We start from the raw sequence: 14,740 nt of genomic DNA, 5'->3' as shown, positions 1-14,740 counted from the left end.
CGGGTGCGGCTTCAAGCTGCACCTGCCGCAATGGTAAAAATGCATACATTTCATTTGTATGCAGAAAGTGGCAGGTACCGTGCGGTGCCTGCCGATTACTGCATACAAATGCAGGGCGGTACCATAAGTACCCCCCATGTGCACCACCCACCCCCTCCTTCACCCAGGGGGCCCGCAACGGGCCCCCGCAGTGAAGTCACACATGCTTTTCCACGGCAGAAAAGCCGCCGTGGAAAGGCATCTGTTTTACACCATCCTAATGTGGCTGGCGGTGTCTGAGACACCGCCAGCCACGTCACAGCTTTTCCGACATGGTTGTAAGTCAATCACAGCGGAAAAGCAGCAGACTGAAACCAGGACCCAACAGCCATCCTAATGTGGCGGTGGGTCTTTTGTGGGTCTGCAGAGGATTTTCCGCATCCTCCTGGCCGGTGGTGGCTTCCTACCGGCCCGGAGGATGCGGAAAATCCTCCATCATAATCAGCCCCTTAATTTTTGAACTTAAGGCCTCAAACTCCTGCAGCGATAGCAAAGGAAAAACCAACACACAGTTGACCATCCCCGAGTCAGTCCCTATCGGCACAGCGGGGGCAGTCCCACTGGAGAAGCCCCGATAGATCAGTTCCACTTTCCTCCCAAAATGGAGTGTTAAATCTTCACAGCAATGATTTGACGTTACGGGGGAAGATTAGTCAAACCTGCACTCTTCAAATTCTTGAGCAAAGTGAAAATGGTCTTGGTGGGATTAGAGCTCGCCATGATTTTATTAGCAACAAACTCTGCCCGTGTTTAGCGGATGAGTTGGTGATAATCTTTCACTGCCTTTCGATACACTGCTTAGGTGGAAAACTCATAGGAGCGACGCCAGGCACATTCCAGTTGTTTACAACCCTTCTTTGCCTGGGTTAAAAGGTCAGTGAATTAGATGGCCCACGACCCTTTCCACCCCGCTTAGCTGGAATACAGCTATCCAGGCCAGCTACCAGCCAGTCGCAAAAGCCCACATATGCCCCCTCAATATCAGACGGAAACTGTGTTCCGCTAACCAGGTAGCAAACATCTCCTGGTCTAACTTATGCCAATGCCGTTTCACCACCGTAACTGGGCGAACCACATCAACTCTACCCTGCCACAGTAGAGAGAATGGAATTACTGAGTGGTCTGTCCATGTAAGTGAAACCGGGGAGGAAATTTTCAGACAGCTAAGATTGGAAAAAATAGGATCGAGCAAATGCCCAGCCACATGAGTACCTCCCGCGACCAATTGTGGAAGCTGAAAGGCTTCAAGGTCTGCAAGGAAGTTATCAATCTCTGCCTTTCCTTCCAGCTCGAGATGCAGATTCAGATCCTCTAAAATGGTAAAGTTGCCCGTTTTACAGGCCACCTGACCAACTTTAATTATTAGGTCCTCACGAAAGTTTCCGGAGGGCCCAGGGGGTCTGTAAATCAATAGGCCAGACATGGTCAGGTTGCTACTAAGCTTTATTTTAAACAGTGCACTCTCACTATCTGCTATGTCTTCTTTAACCAGGCTAATAGCGTAGGCAACTTTAGCAAACCACAGCAATGCCACCCCCCCCTTCCCCTTCTCTATTAATGTTATGCAGGGTATACCCATCCGGAAGGGCTAACCCTGGCTCCGTCACTGTATCCTGGGTGAGCCAGGTTTCAGTTAGAAAGAGGGCGTCTGGCCACTCATCCATTAGTAGATCAAATACTTTGGTAGATCAAATACTTCGGCGTAATGACTCACCAAGGAACGACAGTTGAGGCTAAGAAATTTGAATTCAATACAACTAGATGAGCGAAGAGAGTGCTCCTCAGAGTCCGCCTTGAATGCACAATATTTGCACACAAACGTCAGCTCTTGAAAGGCCTATGGTGTTGATAGACACTCTAAAGCTAAGTCCACAAGTTGTTCACGAGTTCAACATGTACAGACCGGGTGTCCCTGGGCCTTCTACTATTGTTAACTGGCTAAATCCAGTTGTTTTGTATGTTCTAAACATGAGTTTGGTCTGGGTGTTCGTTTACCACTATAATATGTCCGCCAGACATGTGCATCGCCGAACGCAGATCGGGTGTTCCGCGATAGAGTTAATTGCTGGCCCTTTAAATAAGATGGGCGGGCGTATTGTCGGTTTCCTCAAGACTTTAACTCCTTAAGTTACGGAGTTAAAGCAGGTAGGACCCCTGGTAGCGAGTACCCTCCTTAGTGTAGTGTGGGACGAGGACACTGTCAGGTTAGTTAGACTGGAGGGGTGTCTCCCACCTCCCAGAAAGTTTTTTTGAGTGAATGGGAAGAGCCATTTTACAAACAGTTTGGGAGCAGGCACTGTTTTTTAAATTCATGCACCGCACATAGAGCGGGACTGGTTCTATGCGATCAGTCAAGATCCGCTTTGCTTGCCTAGAATGGGATGGTTAGGCACACCAGAATATTAGACCCCCGGAGAACAGTGAAGTTTCTCTGTCAATATGAATGGGAGTACGCGGTGCATGTGCCCTTAGGCACAATATAAATATACATAAAGCACCCTAGTTAAAAGTGCACGTCCGGGATACAGCCCGCTTACAAGGTTCTCTGGTATCAATTGGAGTTGCCAGTAATTCTAATTAGAACCTTAGTAAGGGGAGAATTGAAGCACCGCAAAGGTTTGGGTAGCATGGTATGTTAATTATAGCGCCTTATGATCTTTTTGGGTAGAAACGTACTTACGGGGGTCTGGTGTTTTTCTTGTCGTTTTAGTGGTTTGTTGAGGTCTGAACTCTAAGTGGTGTATGGGTGGCATAAAAGGACCAATATAGGACTCCCCACTGTAGAACCACCACTTCATTTTATCAACGTCCCTCCTGTATTATTTTAATAAATATTTGAAATTCATCATTCCTCAAGAATAGAGGTAGGTGGCCGCATTATATGAATTAGGATATGCAGTAAGCTGGAAACCGTGTTTAGCTAATCAGATACAACAAGGGTAATTCTTTCCTTGTGTGTTTTTTATTTTTCCTGTATTTAGCAAACAAGAAAGTTTGAACACAAGGCGTTTTATACCACCTGAGATGGGGGTTTTAGTACAGGATGCGTAAATAGTGTAAGCCCTGAGACTATTATATAGGGGCACGCCCTCACCTAAAATTACAGGTAATGGATGATCCTTCTAACATGCAAAGGATGTTCTGTTTTAATTAGGAGTAATTTAGTAGTTATACAAAGTGTGTGTTTTGTTCTTTATCTGCCCTTTTCAGGCCAATTGGCCACACTTGAGGAAAGTTATGCATGAGTAGGGAACATAAGAAGAGCATCGGTTTTCTTGAGATCATTAAGAATATGGTGAGTGTGGATGCAAGTCTATGGATTGACTGGGTTTCAGTGGAGTGTATGAAGGGAAAGTGGGTCCCTTGTTAAAAATAAGCAAGGGAGGTATCAAGTTATAAATTGTCCGCCCCCCCCCCCCTTATGATCCGGGTAGTTGAGTTATAGCGCTTTATTTAGATGCAATTATTGGTATATGTAACCCCTCCAGTGATGGAGGATAATTTAAATGTTATGAGATTTTATATCAATGCAAAGAAATTTCTTTTAAAACAAGATGGCACTTAGTGAAATGGTTTTCTTTTTAAAAAAAAAGTGGTTTCCCTTTTTCATGCAGTTGAAGTAAGATAGGGTAGACAAAATTGGTATGTTTAATGTATATATACGATTTGAATGATTCAATATATATATATATATATATATATATATTCAATGCTCGAAGGTGTCCACCTTTGAGTAGCACGCGAACAGCAGCTTGGTTTATGTATAGGTGAGGGCGGGGGATCCACTCGTAGACGCCGCTCCGTACGGGATCAGCCCGACGCGTTTCAAAGCTCCATTTGCTTCTCTTCAGGGGCTTTAACGGAAGCAGAGTATGCACCACCCCGTTACCCTTGGGGGTCACGGAAGTGAAACAGCAGCCGTACATGGGATCGAGGACAGGCCCACTTGTGGGGTCCATACAGGACTTGATTGTGTGCTTTTCGCACCACACTTCCCATTAAGCACAGTCTCATCGGAGCTCCCATCGGCGGGTGTGTCATATGGACATTGGAGAAGTGTGTCAGCGGGTGCGCACAACGATTCCGTTAAAGCCCCTGAAGAGAAGCAGATGGAGCTTCGAAACGCGTCGGGCAGATCCATTACGGAGCGGCATCTACAAGTGGATACCCGTCTTCACCTACACATAAATTAAGCTGCTGCTCGTGTGCTACTCAAGAGGTGGACAACCTGGAGCGACTATATATATATATATATATATATATATATATAGATGGAGGAATAATTTCCCGAAATACCTTTTGTCCTGAAGGAGGTAGTTATTAAATTTGGTTGTTACCACCGAAATGCGTCAACGCCAGTTTGGTACACAAGGAAACCATCCGGGAACAACTAAAAGGATAAGAGCAAGGCTCTCACCTGGTTTCTTTCCCTATAAGGTTATTATGGACCTTTGTGAAACAATGGAATTTTCTTTGTGTTAATAGGGTTTCCTCCTTTTTTAGTCAATTGGATGATGTTGTTTTTGTCATTGTACTGTGCCATTATAAAGTGTATGTGCAATTTGTTTTTTTTTAATTAGATGATTATGAAATTGTATCTTCCAGTATTCCAGTACTTGGAGGATTGATTATGTTTTTAAGATTATATATTGCTCAAGAAAATCTTTAATAAATTACCAGTTGTTACATGCGCTATAACCTTACTCTAGTGAGCTTATTTTGGTGGACCATCTTGTCGGGTTTTCTGTTTGAGGGGGATCATCCCACGGGTTGTGTATATGAGGTATTGAATGATTGTTGGTGTGTGAATGCTGGTTACCTGTAAGTGTTGAATAAGATCCTAGGGGTTTACTTTATCTTGACTATGACTACAATGTCATCATGGTCGTCAAGAGTCAGACAAACTACTCTCTCCCTGCCCTCTCCAGTACTCATGGGGGTCCCCCAAGGATCCGCCCTAACTCCTATTCTCTTCAACCTTTTCTTGGAACCATTAACTAACTCACTAAATTCTACTAACATTCTATTCCATATGTAAGCGGACAATACGCAACTCTATTTCAAAATATCATCCCCTGAAAACATCTCACTCAACACTACCCTAACATCTACTGGTTAACTGAAAACCATCTTCTGCCCAACACCTCCAAAACTGAATTCCCGCTCATCTCCCCTGCGAACCGTATCCCTAAGCTAGACCTTTGGCTGAGTCACCTCACTGCTTTCAACTGCACTCTTCTCATCACAGACTCAGCCAAATTTCTTGGAGTCACCATGGACAAGCATCTGAATATGAAAATTCAAATCAGCAGTGTGTAAGGGAGCACACCACTTGATGAGGACACTCTGAAATATCAAACCTTTCCTTCCACAAAATGATTTCAAGCAGGTGGTCCGATTGCTTGTCTTGCCAAGGCTAGACTACATCAGCGCTACCCTCCGTGGCCTTCCCAAATACCCCCTGGCTCCACTAGGGGCATCACTGAACACTGCGGCTAGAGTGGTTACAGGCACCAAACGAAACAAGCAAATATCCCAAGTCCTAAAATCTTAGATGGTTGTCCTACAAAGCACAAATTCAGTTAAAGATTGCTGTTCTAGTGCATAAAGTCCTTCACTTTAAAACTCCTAGGTACCTTATGCAAAAACTTGTACTATCCTGTGGTGTAAGAGCCTCAGGAAGCGCCAATACTTTCCTCTTAAAACCACTCATCCCTAGCAAAAAGAGAACTAGTCACCAAGCCTTCACTGGCGCTGCCCCAAAGATATGAAACTCTCTTCCACCGGAGGTTTGCCGAATCTCCTCAATGATGGCATTCAAATTGGAAGCAAAAAGATTCCTAATCAAGACATTTTTATCTTAAGTGGGCTAGGCTTACCTGCTCGAAGACATTGCTCCTACTACCATTGTGCCATCATTTGATACTGCTCTTCTTTATCGCATTCTGTGACCCCCTTCGTTGCCTGCTTACACCTGTTTATTGTACCACCCTCCATGGTGCAATTGTCCTGTAATCTATGATCATTCCTGTTTTTCTACTCCTACTTGATGTCAATTTTGTATTTATGTCCTTCCTTCCATCCTAATGTAAAGCCCTCTGATATCCTTCAGGATCTTGTTCGCGGTATATACAACTTTATAAATAAATATCAGTAGTATCAGAATGCCATCAATTATGTCATTTGAAATGTCATCAATGATGTCACTGAAAATGTCATGAGTGATGTAACATGAGGTCATAAGAAGTACATGCCAGCTACGGATGTTGTAGTCCACACATTAAATTTTAGCTGTGGAATTCAAGTGGTTTAATTTTCGTTTTAAAACGGTTTCATCTTACTTGTACACCAAATTAATGGTGCTTTAACCTTTGTTATTTTAACTTTAGTGAATTTCAGTTTTTTTTAACACAAGGGAAGATCTTGTTACTATAAGTAACTATAATGTCACTTTTAGCTTTGGCTGTGGCTATTCAATTAACTCCCCTGCTGCACCCAGCGTACATTTTTAACCCCTTCAAGCCCAACCCGAACACCTCTTTAAACACCTTTTTCAAAAATTGCCGAACGGGTTAACATAAAAATCCCACAGAGTAAAGTTCTAGCCTTATGCCAAATTTGGTGCAATTCCAGTTCTGCTGTTTTGTCAGTATCAGAGAGCAAATGCTTCAATGGGAATTGAGAAGAGAGATCAATGCTTTTGGACCCTCTCCCCTTTTTCTTTGCCCACGGTTGATGGAAAGGTAAAAACAAAAACTTTCCAGAAAGTAGCAGAGATGGATGAACTTTTTGTTTTGGAAATTTGCATGCAGACTGGCAAAGATTTCTTGGCTTTCCGGATGCTTTATGATGTGCTCCCTTACTGGATTTGCAAAATGCAATCAGCTGCATCCGTCACCTATGTTCCAGTTTCTGGTCTAATGTTATGTTTTCAGTATCCGAGAAGCGCTACTTGCTGACAACCATGGCCGCAGATTTTAGTTTTTAAAGCTGTATGGAGTTTATGGTGTCCAGAGTTTATGGATAGTTTGTGATTGGAGACATGAAGGAGAGCAACAGAGTTTGACAAAGGCGGGTGAATGGATTTTGAATAATTGGTCACTCTTTATTGAACACACTACAAAAACGCCCTTTGACACAGGAGTTTAGTTTGCTTTCCTGTATAAATAGGTATTAATCTTGAATGTTTGAAATAGGATTTTGACAGCAGACTGATCATTGAAGGGTTGGCCCAAGATTTAGGTTGAATCCTTTACTCAGCAGCACTAGTGCTGCATTTGAATACAAGATTCAGATTGTAACATGCTGCATGAGACTATAGGATGCAACAAACTGGATGAAGTCTACAGACGTAAGGTTTTCAACCACTTTTGCAGCCATTGCTTAGGTTGTCCACCAAGAGCTTGAAATCAGCCAAGAACCTTAATCTGTGCAAGAGAGGTTTGGATAAGAAGACCCAGTCTGAATTTGATTCAATAATGAGCTGGCTGTATAGTGAGTACATATAAAGAGGGCATTAGAACATGGCAAATTCAGCACAGTCACGTGCTTGGAAGGTATGTAGTGAAATGATGATACTACCTACCGTTCTAGGTTAACAGACTGCCAATCCGTCAACCTCTGAGCATTTCATATCTAGGCATGGAAGAACTTGCACATGCGACTAATGGCACATAGAACTGTTACATAGATCTTCCCAAGGAAGTTAGACCGCTGAGATATATCTCTCCTTGCCGTTGGATCACTGGGATGAATACCCAGAGGGATAATAGACAGAGATGTCAGTACAAAGTTGTTGTTTCAAGTCTGATGTCTCAGACACGACTGGTCTCAGAAATCCCTCAATCAGGTAAGCATTATCCACAGAAGAGATTTAATAACATTTCAACCCTCGCCAGGGTAGTCAACAGCATGGATCATCATTGCCGTTCTGGCCTTGTATCCATTTAGGGTGACCATACCCCTCCGAACTCCCTATCCCATCAGTGGATGGTTCTGACATCCGTCTCAAAAGGCTTGAGACTGTGTTCATTTGAAATAGCTAGTAAGTCTGAAATCAGTTTTTAGCCCCTAAATTAATGACAGGGTTTGAAATCCTGGACATGTTTGCTTTCCTTATCTGGACTCAATGGGGACTTCTGCAACTGAACACTCACGGTTATCATTTAGGGTCACTTTCTTAAATTGGTATCTTTACAAGTGATTTTGGAAGGGTAGATTATTCCTCACGATCTTAATCCATGCTAGAATCTTGTACCTCCGATGTGCAGCATATTCCTCTAAATGTTTACAAAAACAGAGTTCTGCGTGGAATACTTGAATTAATTCCAGTCACTGGTAATTACTCTGGGCCAAACCACTGTCAATTATTTTGCTTATATAATGCCATTTCAGTTTGGACCCAGCCATTTCCAAATCAGGCTTCAATGTCCTCGAATAGGAACAGTCCAGCCCAAATACCAGGCCAGTTTCTCCCTTAACCAGAACAAAAGCAACCTAAAATTGTGCCCTGGTTGAAGCTCTGCAGTCGGGTATGGCTTGGTTTCAGTGGCACAGTGAAAACGAGACACATGTCTGGGGATATCCATTCCACTATGGGATCACACTGAAGTATACAAAACGGTGATGGGTGGGATCATTTAGCTCAGTTGGTGAAAAGACTAAATTATTTGGCACTAGCTTCACAGTGATAATGCAATTGCACAGAGTAATTCAAAATGTGTGTTGTAGCCTAGAAGCACCTGTATAAACAGCTGGTCTGTACAGGTGTTTGAAAGAAAGACACCTTTTAACCCGCTTTTTAAAAAATAAGGTTCCAATATTGGCAAATGAAGACCTCTTTTAGATTGTTATAAACGAATGAGGAAAATGTTTTGCATGTTGGGTCCTTAAAATCTGCTGCACGTGTATGTACATCTATGTTGTACAAATCATATTGCCATTTCATAATCTCATTCTGTTTGTATTTCTATGCATAGCTTTAATTCTTATGCTATGAATTGCATTTTTATGCTCGTTTTGCATTGTGTGATGCTTTTATGGATGCTCAATGTCTCTGAATAAGTTCATTGTATTGAAATAAATTATGTTCAGAAGATGGTTAGGACCAATGACATCTATTTTTTCTTGAAGCCTAGTCTCTTTAAAACTCTCCAGCTATCTGGAAGTAGCTCTCAAGTGTGCTACCCACCCTACTAAATTGGGAGCTTTTGCCTGGTTGCCGAAATATATGTATACCAAAATTAAGAGTGCGTTTGACAAGAATCTGTATTTTCAGGAAACGTAAGCGGATGTTTGGAGAAAAATTGTTGAATTTCTATTTATAGTGATATTTGAGTGATAGTACTTTCTCTCCCCAGCACCAGATGCTCTAACATAGCCATGGCTGCAATGCTCCTGCCACCAATGCAGTTAACATATTACCCAAGTGGAAGCAATTGACTAAGACTTCCACATTACTGTAGGCAACCCTGGCTGATGCACTGGGTGATCACTACTAGCTAGGTGGCCACTAATGTAATCGTGTCTGATGTGGTTGCCATGAGAACATTAATGATCATAGTAGCTTGAAATGATTTCATTGAACATAAGTTGCAGTTAATGCAGAAATGGTTGGAGACCCTTCCTCCGGACCAGTGAAAGAAAGTTACACTAGCAGTCTATTGCTCACATTTAATAGACAGCCTATAAAAGAGAAAGAAGTGAGTCTTGGTATCAAAAAGGGAGGATTATTATGAATTTGAGAGACGTTTCACCGGAGGGTCGTTGGTTGCTAATCTCACTCTGACCCCATGGGTCGATCATGTAGCCATGTCAAGTGGAAAGCAAGTAACATAGGGCATATTGGAGGCCAGGAACCAAGATTAGCTGTCCCCGAATACGGTGATACACCACAGGGGAGCACTGCACTGTTTGCATGATGTGACACAGGTTTATGCAATGGAGGCACAAAGAAATGGTCACTTAATTAGCATGGTAATGCACAGGTGGAAACCATTGCAATGTCCTGTTGCCCATTGTCATATTTACACACTAAGTGATTGTTGGGAAGGTGATTAGTAATAGTGATAAGTAGTGACTTACCACTATTAATGGACAGGAGTGTAAAGCATTTAAAATCACCAATACATTAAATAAGTAAGACATAACACGTTATAAAAATCCCATACCAATTTAAAAACACAGGTTATATTTGTATGAACCAATAGACGCCTGGAGATATGAATTTTTAGAGAAAAACACTTTTTAGTCCTTAAAAACACATAGTGCCAAATTGGGACATCTGGTTGCGCTGGACTGGGACAAAGTCAAAGTTTGAGGCCAACCGTGATGGAGCCCTAATTGGATGCACTAAGCGGAAGGCCTTGTTCAAAATGTTACCTTTGCAGTTAGTTTTTCTGAAGCTTTTTCTCTCTCAACATAGAGGGAGGCTTATCTTCAGGCCGGATTCGCTTCAACATAATAGGCTTGGTTTTCTGCGAGCCTCGGTCATATCCTTAAAGTCTGGAGCTTTCAGCAGGACAAACCTGAAATCCAGGCTAGGTCACGTTTGAAGGTTGCCAGCTTGACTCGCGACGTAGAGTCAGTCACCTTATGTAGCATTTTACCAAAAAGTTCCCAAACTTCTGGATCTTCTTCCAGAAGGTCTTCAGGGTTAAAATAATCCACAACACCAATCCAGGGGTCTAGAATCTTAGAGAAGGTCCTTGGGGTGTTGGGACTACGATTCCCACAATGCATCTGGCCAAATCCTAAAAAGTACACTGGATGTACTCCAGGATGGGGACGTATTAGTGGAGATGATGCAGGTGGGTTCAGTTCACCTGTAGTTTGCAGGAATTCCCCTCTTTAATCCTTCTTGAGTCAAAGCAAAGTCCTTAAGACTGTAGTCCCAGAATGCGCAGCAGGTTCAGTGCTTTGGAATGCAGACCTTTGTGGTGCAGATCAGGTTTCCAGCACAGCAGTCCTTCTCCTTGGAGTTTCAGGCAGAAGATCTGAGTTGCTTGGCAACTCTTCCATTTTTATGCAGTGTTCCTGGGTATCAAGCAGGGGACACCCCGGACCAATGGGAAGCTGGGTGCCACCCAGGTGTATGAGCATTTCCTCCAAAATGTGGTATATTCTTGCTCCAGGAGGCACAATTCTTCCAAAATCCAAAATGGAGTTAATCTTTCCTTGGAAGTTGCAGGAGGCTAAGCCAACCCACTGGCATGGCGAAGATTCCCCAACACCCCCCTTCCATCCTCTTTCCTAATCTAATCGAGGATCCTATATGGTTGGGAGTGGAGGATGTGGGGTGACCCTGTGCTGGCCTAAAGTGTCATTCTCCCTTTGGAGACCAGTTTGGCAGCTAAACTCCCCTTCCTGCCTGTAGCTTCTACATCTCTGCAGTTCTCCTCCATTAGGAAATCCACTGGCTCTAGCAGGCTGCTTCACACCTATTTAAAACAGCTTGGCTCAGCCTGGCAGAGGCTAGCCAATCAGGAGAGACCAGCTGGAAGTCTGGATTTTGAGTTACAGAAAAGAAAGTTTAATAATGTATTTTCTGTGATAGTTATGATAAATTCAAAAACTTGCCACTGTTAGCTTTATGATAACTAACATCTTGATACCTTGAATGATATTTTATCTCGCTCCTATCAATATTTATACTTAAATAAAATATTTCAATGCTAGCTTATGGAGCTCATTATCTACAATGATGGGAATTAAATTGACAGTTTTTTCCTCACCAGGGCTTATAAAACATTTTATAAGGTTCCTACTTATAGTTACAAGGCACCCTACCCCTGGGGCACTTAAGGAAGACCGTAGGGGGTGACATATGTATAAATAAGGTAGATTACTACATAAAAAAATTCATATGAATCACTCCTACCATGTGTAATTTTGCAGCAACACACAAGCATGGATGCATGAAAAATGCAATTTTCTGCTATCTCACGTGCTGATGGAAAGTCAGTGCGTATAAAATGCAGTGAGTGAGGTGTTTTCCTCTTGCCAGTGTAGGCTCCCAAACTTGATGTCAAAGAATGCACAGTGGCTCTTGAAGTCCCAATGATAAAGAGTTCAAATAATGAATGCTGAAAGTTAGTATGGGAAAATAGGAGGTTTTAAATTAATTGGAAATGAGGAAGAGTTGGATGTATGCTTCAGTGTGCAAAGCAGGATACAGTGAATTGTTTTGGTATGCAGAACCATGATAGTTTAAAGTCAAACACACATTGTGAGGGTGTTGTAGAAACATTATGTGGGTGGCAGAAAGTAGACACTAAGAAAAAATATTTCTGTCCTCTTGTGGTGTTTATGGCCTTTCAACTAGAGTTTCATTGGTTAGATTCAGTAGAGACAGAGCTAACCACCATCTACACATCTTCGGAACCCGCCTGGAGGAACGGTTGGGTGTCACTTTTGTTTGTATGTTATTATAGCACAATGACTCACGCCAGTAGTTGTATTTTGGCACCCCATTAACACAAGGCTCAGCAACTGATTAAAACAACCAGGTAGCATTACAGAGAGTCTTTATATGTGGGTAGAGTAGATTTGAAAAAGACTGGTGTAGTAGTATCAATTACAGTGACACCACTCATCTAAAAAGAAGTAGAAGACGCATGTTACAATGCGTAGGGGTGCAAAACTATTTCCTGTAGCCACAGTCCATTGAATTGGCACATATATCCTAGCACTATCAAGTAATTTCGACCTATGGAGCTTGCAGAGATGTGGTGCTGTTAATCAGGTGGAAAGAAACCAATGAGAAGGAGTATGTGCAACTATAGTTCTTAACCTTGAATAAAGGAGTCATTTATCCAGAACAGACAGTGATAAAGACTTGCAATGAGATATTTAGGAAAATGATTCTCATTTACATGTTCACTGCCTGGTGGTTCTCTTCAGTGATGGAAAGGGAAATGACTTACTTGGGGAGTGGGGAATCATTTGAGGCCCGATTAAGAGTTGGTGGTGCAGAGGCAGCGGGTACTCCACCGCTGCAGCCTCACACCTCTGAGACTCGCCGCCACCTGCCAGATTACAAGCTATTTGTAATTAGGCAGGCGGCGTGGTGTTCTCAGGATGGTGAATCCTTCAAAAGAGGCACTGCAATGGGAACCCCTTACAGTATACGGGACACGCGTCGAACACCGGATTATCCAGAGGACCCTGCATCATCTGGAGATTCATCCTTGAAAAATTGAATATGGAACCAAACCATTATGGTATTGTGCATTGGAAAACTCGATAAAAGCAATGATGTGATCAAAAAAAATGTTTTGCCTTGAGAAAGCCCTGGCGCTATTCGCCACAAAGGGTGAAACACGCGTTGGCTGTCTTTACTCTGTTCACTAAATAAAATAATATTTGAATAACCCCAATGAAAATGAAATGAATTATTCAAGACTTGAATGGACACGGTAACGGCTCTTGCTAAAATGAAGGATTTATCCTGACCAAGTGACCAATTTGTTCATTCAAAGGAAAGGAACGTATACTCGCACCTAACCTTGACCCCTTACAATATAGTCCATGCCATGCAGGAACTCTGGTGCATGCACACAGGGCGGCACACGTTACGCCCCCTATGTGCATGCACAAGCGGAGGAGGCACAAGGGGCCCTCTAGGTCCCCCTTTGTTTCCTCTCCGAACTGGGTTGCCATGGAGTAGAAACCTCACCACCGGCAGAGAAGAAACCTGTAATTTGCTGGCGGGACTCACTGGCCGCCGCACCACCTCCAGGGAATGGCGGTCCCAGGATGGTTTGATCGCCCAGCTCATAATGTGGTGGTCTGATCACAAGTGCGGTAGTGGCTCGACCACCACCGCCGAGTGCCATGGGCCTGCCAGTCCTCGGAACGCCAGCCTTGTAATTTGGCCCATATTATTGTGAAGTCTAGGGATTGTGTTTTTAGCAAAGTAGCTCCCAGTATCAGTTTGTGCTGGGAAGGTAAATGTTGGTGAACAGATATCAGTTGATTATTGTGCAGCATCTATTGAATTATGAATGGGAGCATGAGTCTCCTGCAACTAACACCTGCATCACTTCCTACAGTTATATAAAGATTAACTTCCTGAGCGCAAGAGGAAACACACACAGTGGAAAGCCGGAGGAAGTGAAAGCCAGAAAAATCAAAGGGAAAAAGCAGAAGTTGCACGAGTGAGATTAAGGGGCAGGGAGTGTCTGGTAGTGGATTACAGTGTAATGAGTTAGATTTAAGACTACGCAGCCTTGGCATTAGCTGCGCCGACATTTGATTGCACGGCCGCAGGCTCCTGAGCAGAGTTTGACACCGGCACTCATTCTTTTGCAAATTAAGGACCGAGAGAATCTGTATCTTTAAAGAAACTTTGAAGAGTGCAGAACCCAGGTGGACAGAACCACTGACCATTTGAAAAGGTTCCTCTTTTTACCTCTTCATTCTGGCTAGCACGGCTCCTTATCTAAGCATATTTGTGTCGACTTCCTACCCCAGGACTTTGGACATGGTTAGGTCGAGGGCAAATATTCTTGACGCAAGAAAAGTGCTGTATCGGGGGATGTAGAATGGTGGAGGGAATGGGGGGTAGGGAATTGAGCAGGCCAAGGAGTGCCCATAGCGCTCCGTCTCTTTGCAAGATGGTGGATGAGTATTTCTATAAAAATAATCACTGACCAGCTTAAATCTGAAGAGGATCATTTTGTAGGCAGACAGTAAGCAACAG

General features: G+C 43.1%; 1 protein-coding gene across 2 annotated transcripts in view; it reads right to left on the bottom strand.

Moving 5' to 3' along the window:
• LOC147748172 (butyrophilin subfamily 2 member A2-like) overlaps positions 1 to 14,740 on the bottom strand; it is a 154,928-nt gene that overhangs the window by 116,402 nt on the left and 23,786 nt on the right. The window lies entirely within an intron of this gene.

Source organism: Lissotriton vulgaris, chromosome 1_1, assembly GCF_964263255.1.
Source record: "Lissotriton vulgaris chromosome 1_1, aLisVul1.2, whole genome shotgun sequence".
Lineage (NCBI taxonomy): Eukaryota > Metazoa > Chordata > Amphibia > Caudata > Salamandridae > Lissotriton > Lissotriton vulgaris.
Note: the sequence above shows the minus strand (reverse complement) of the source record. Positions and strands in the feature narration are given on the sequence as shown.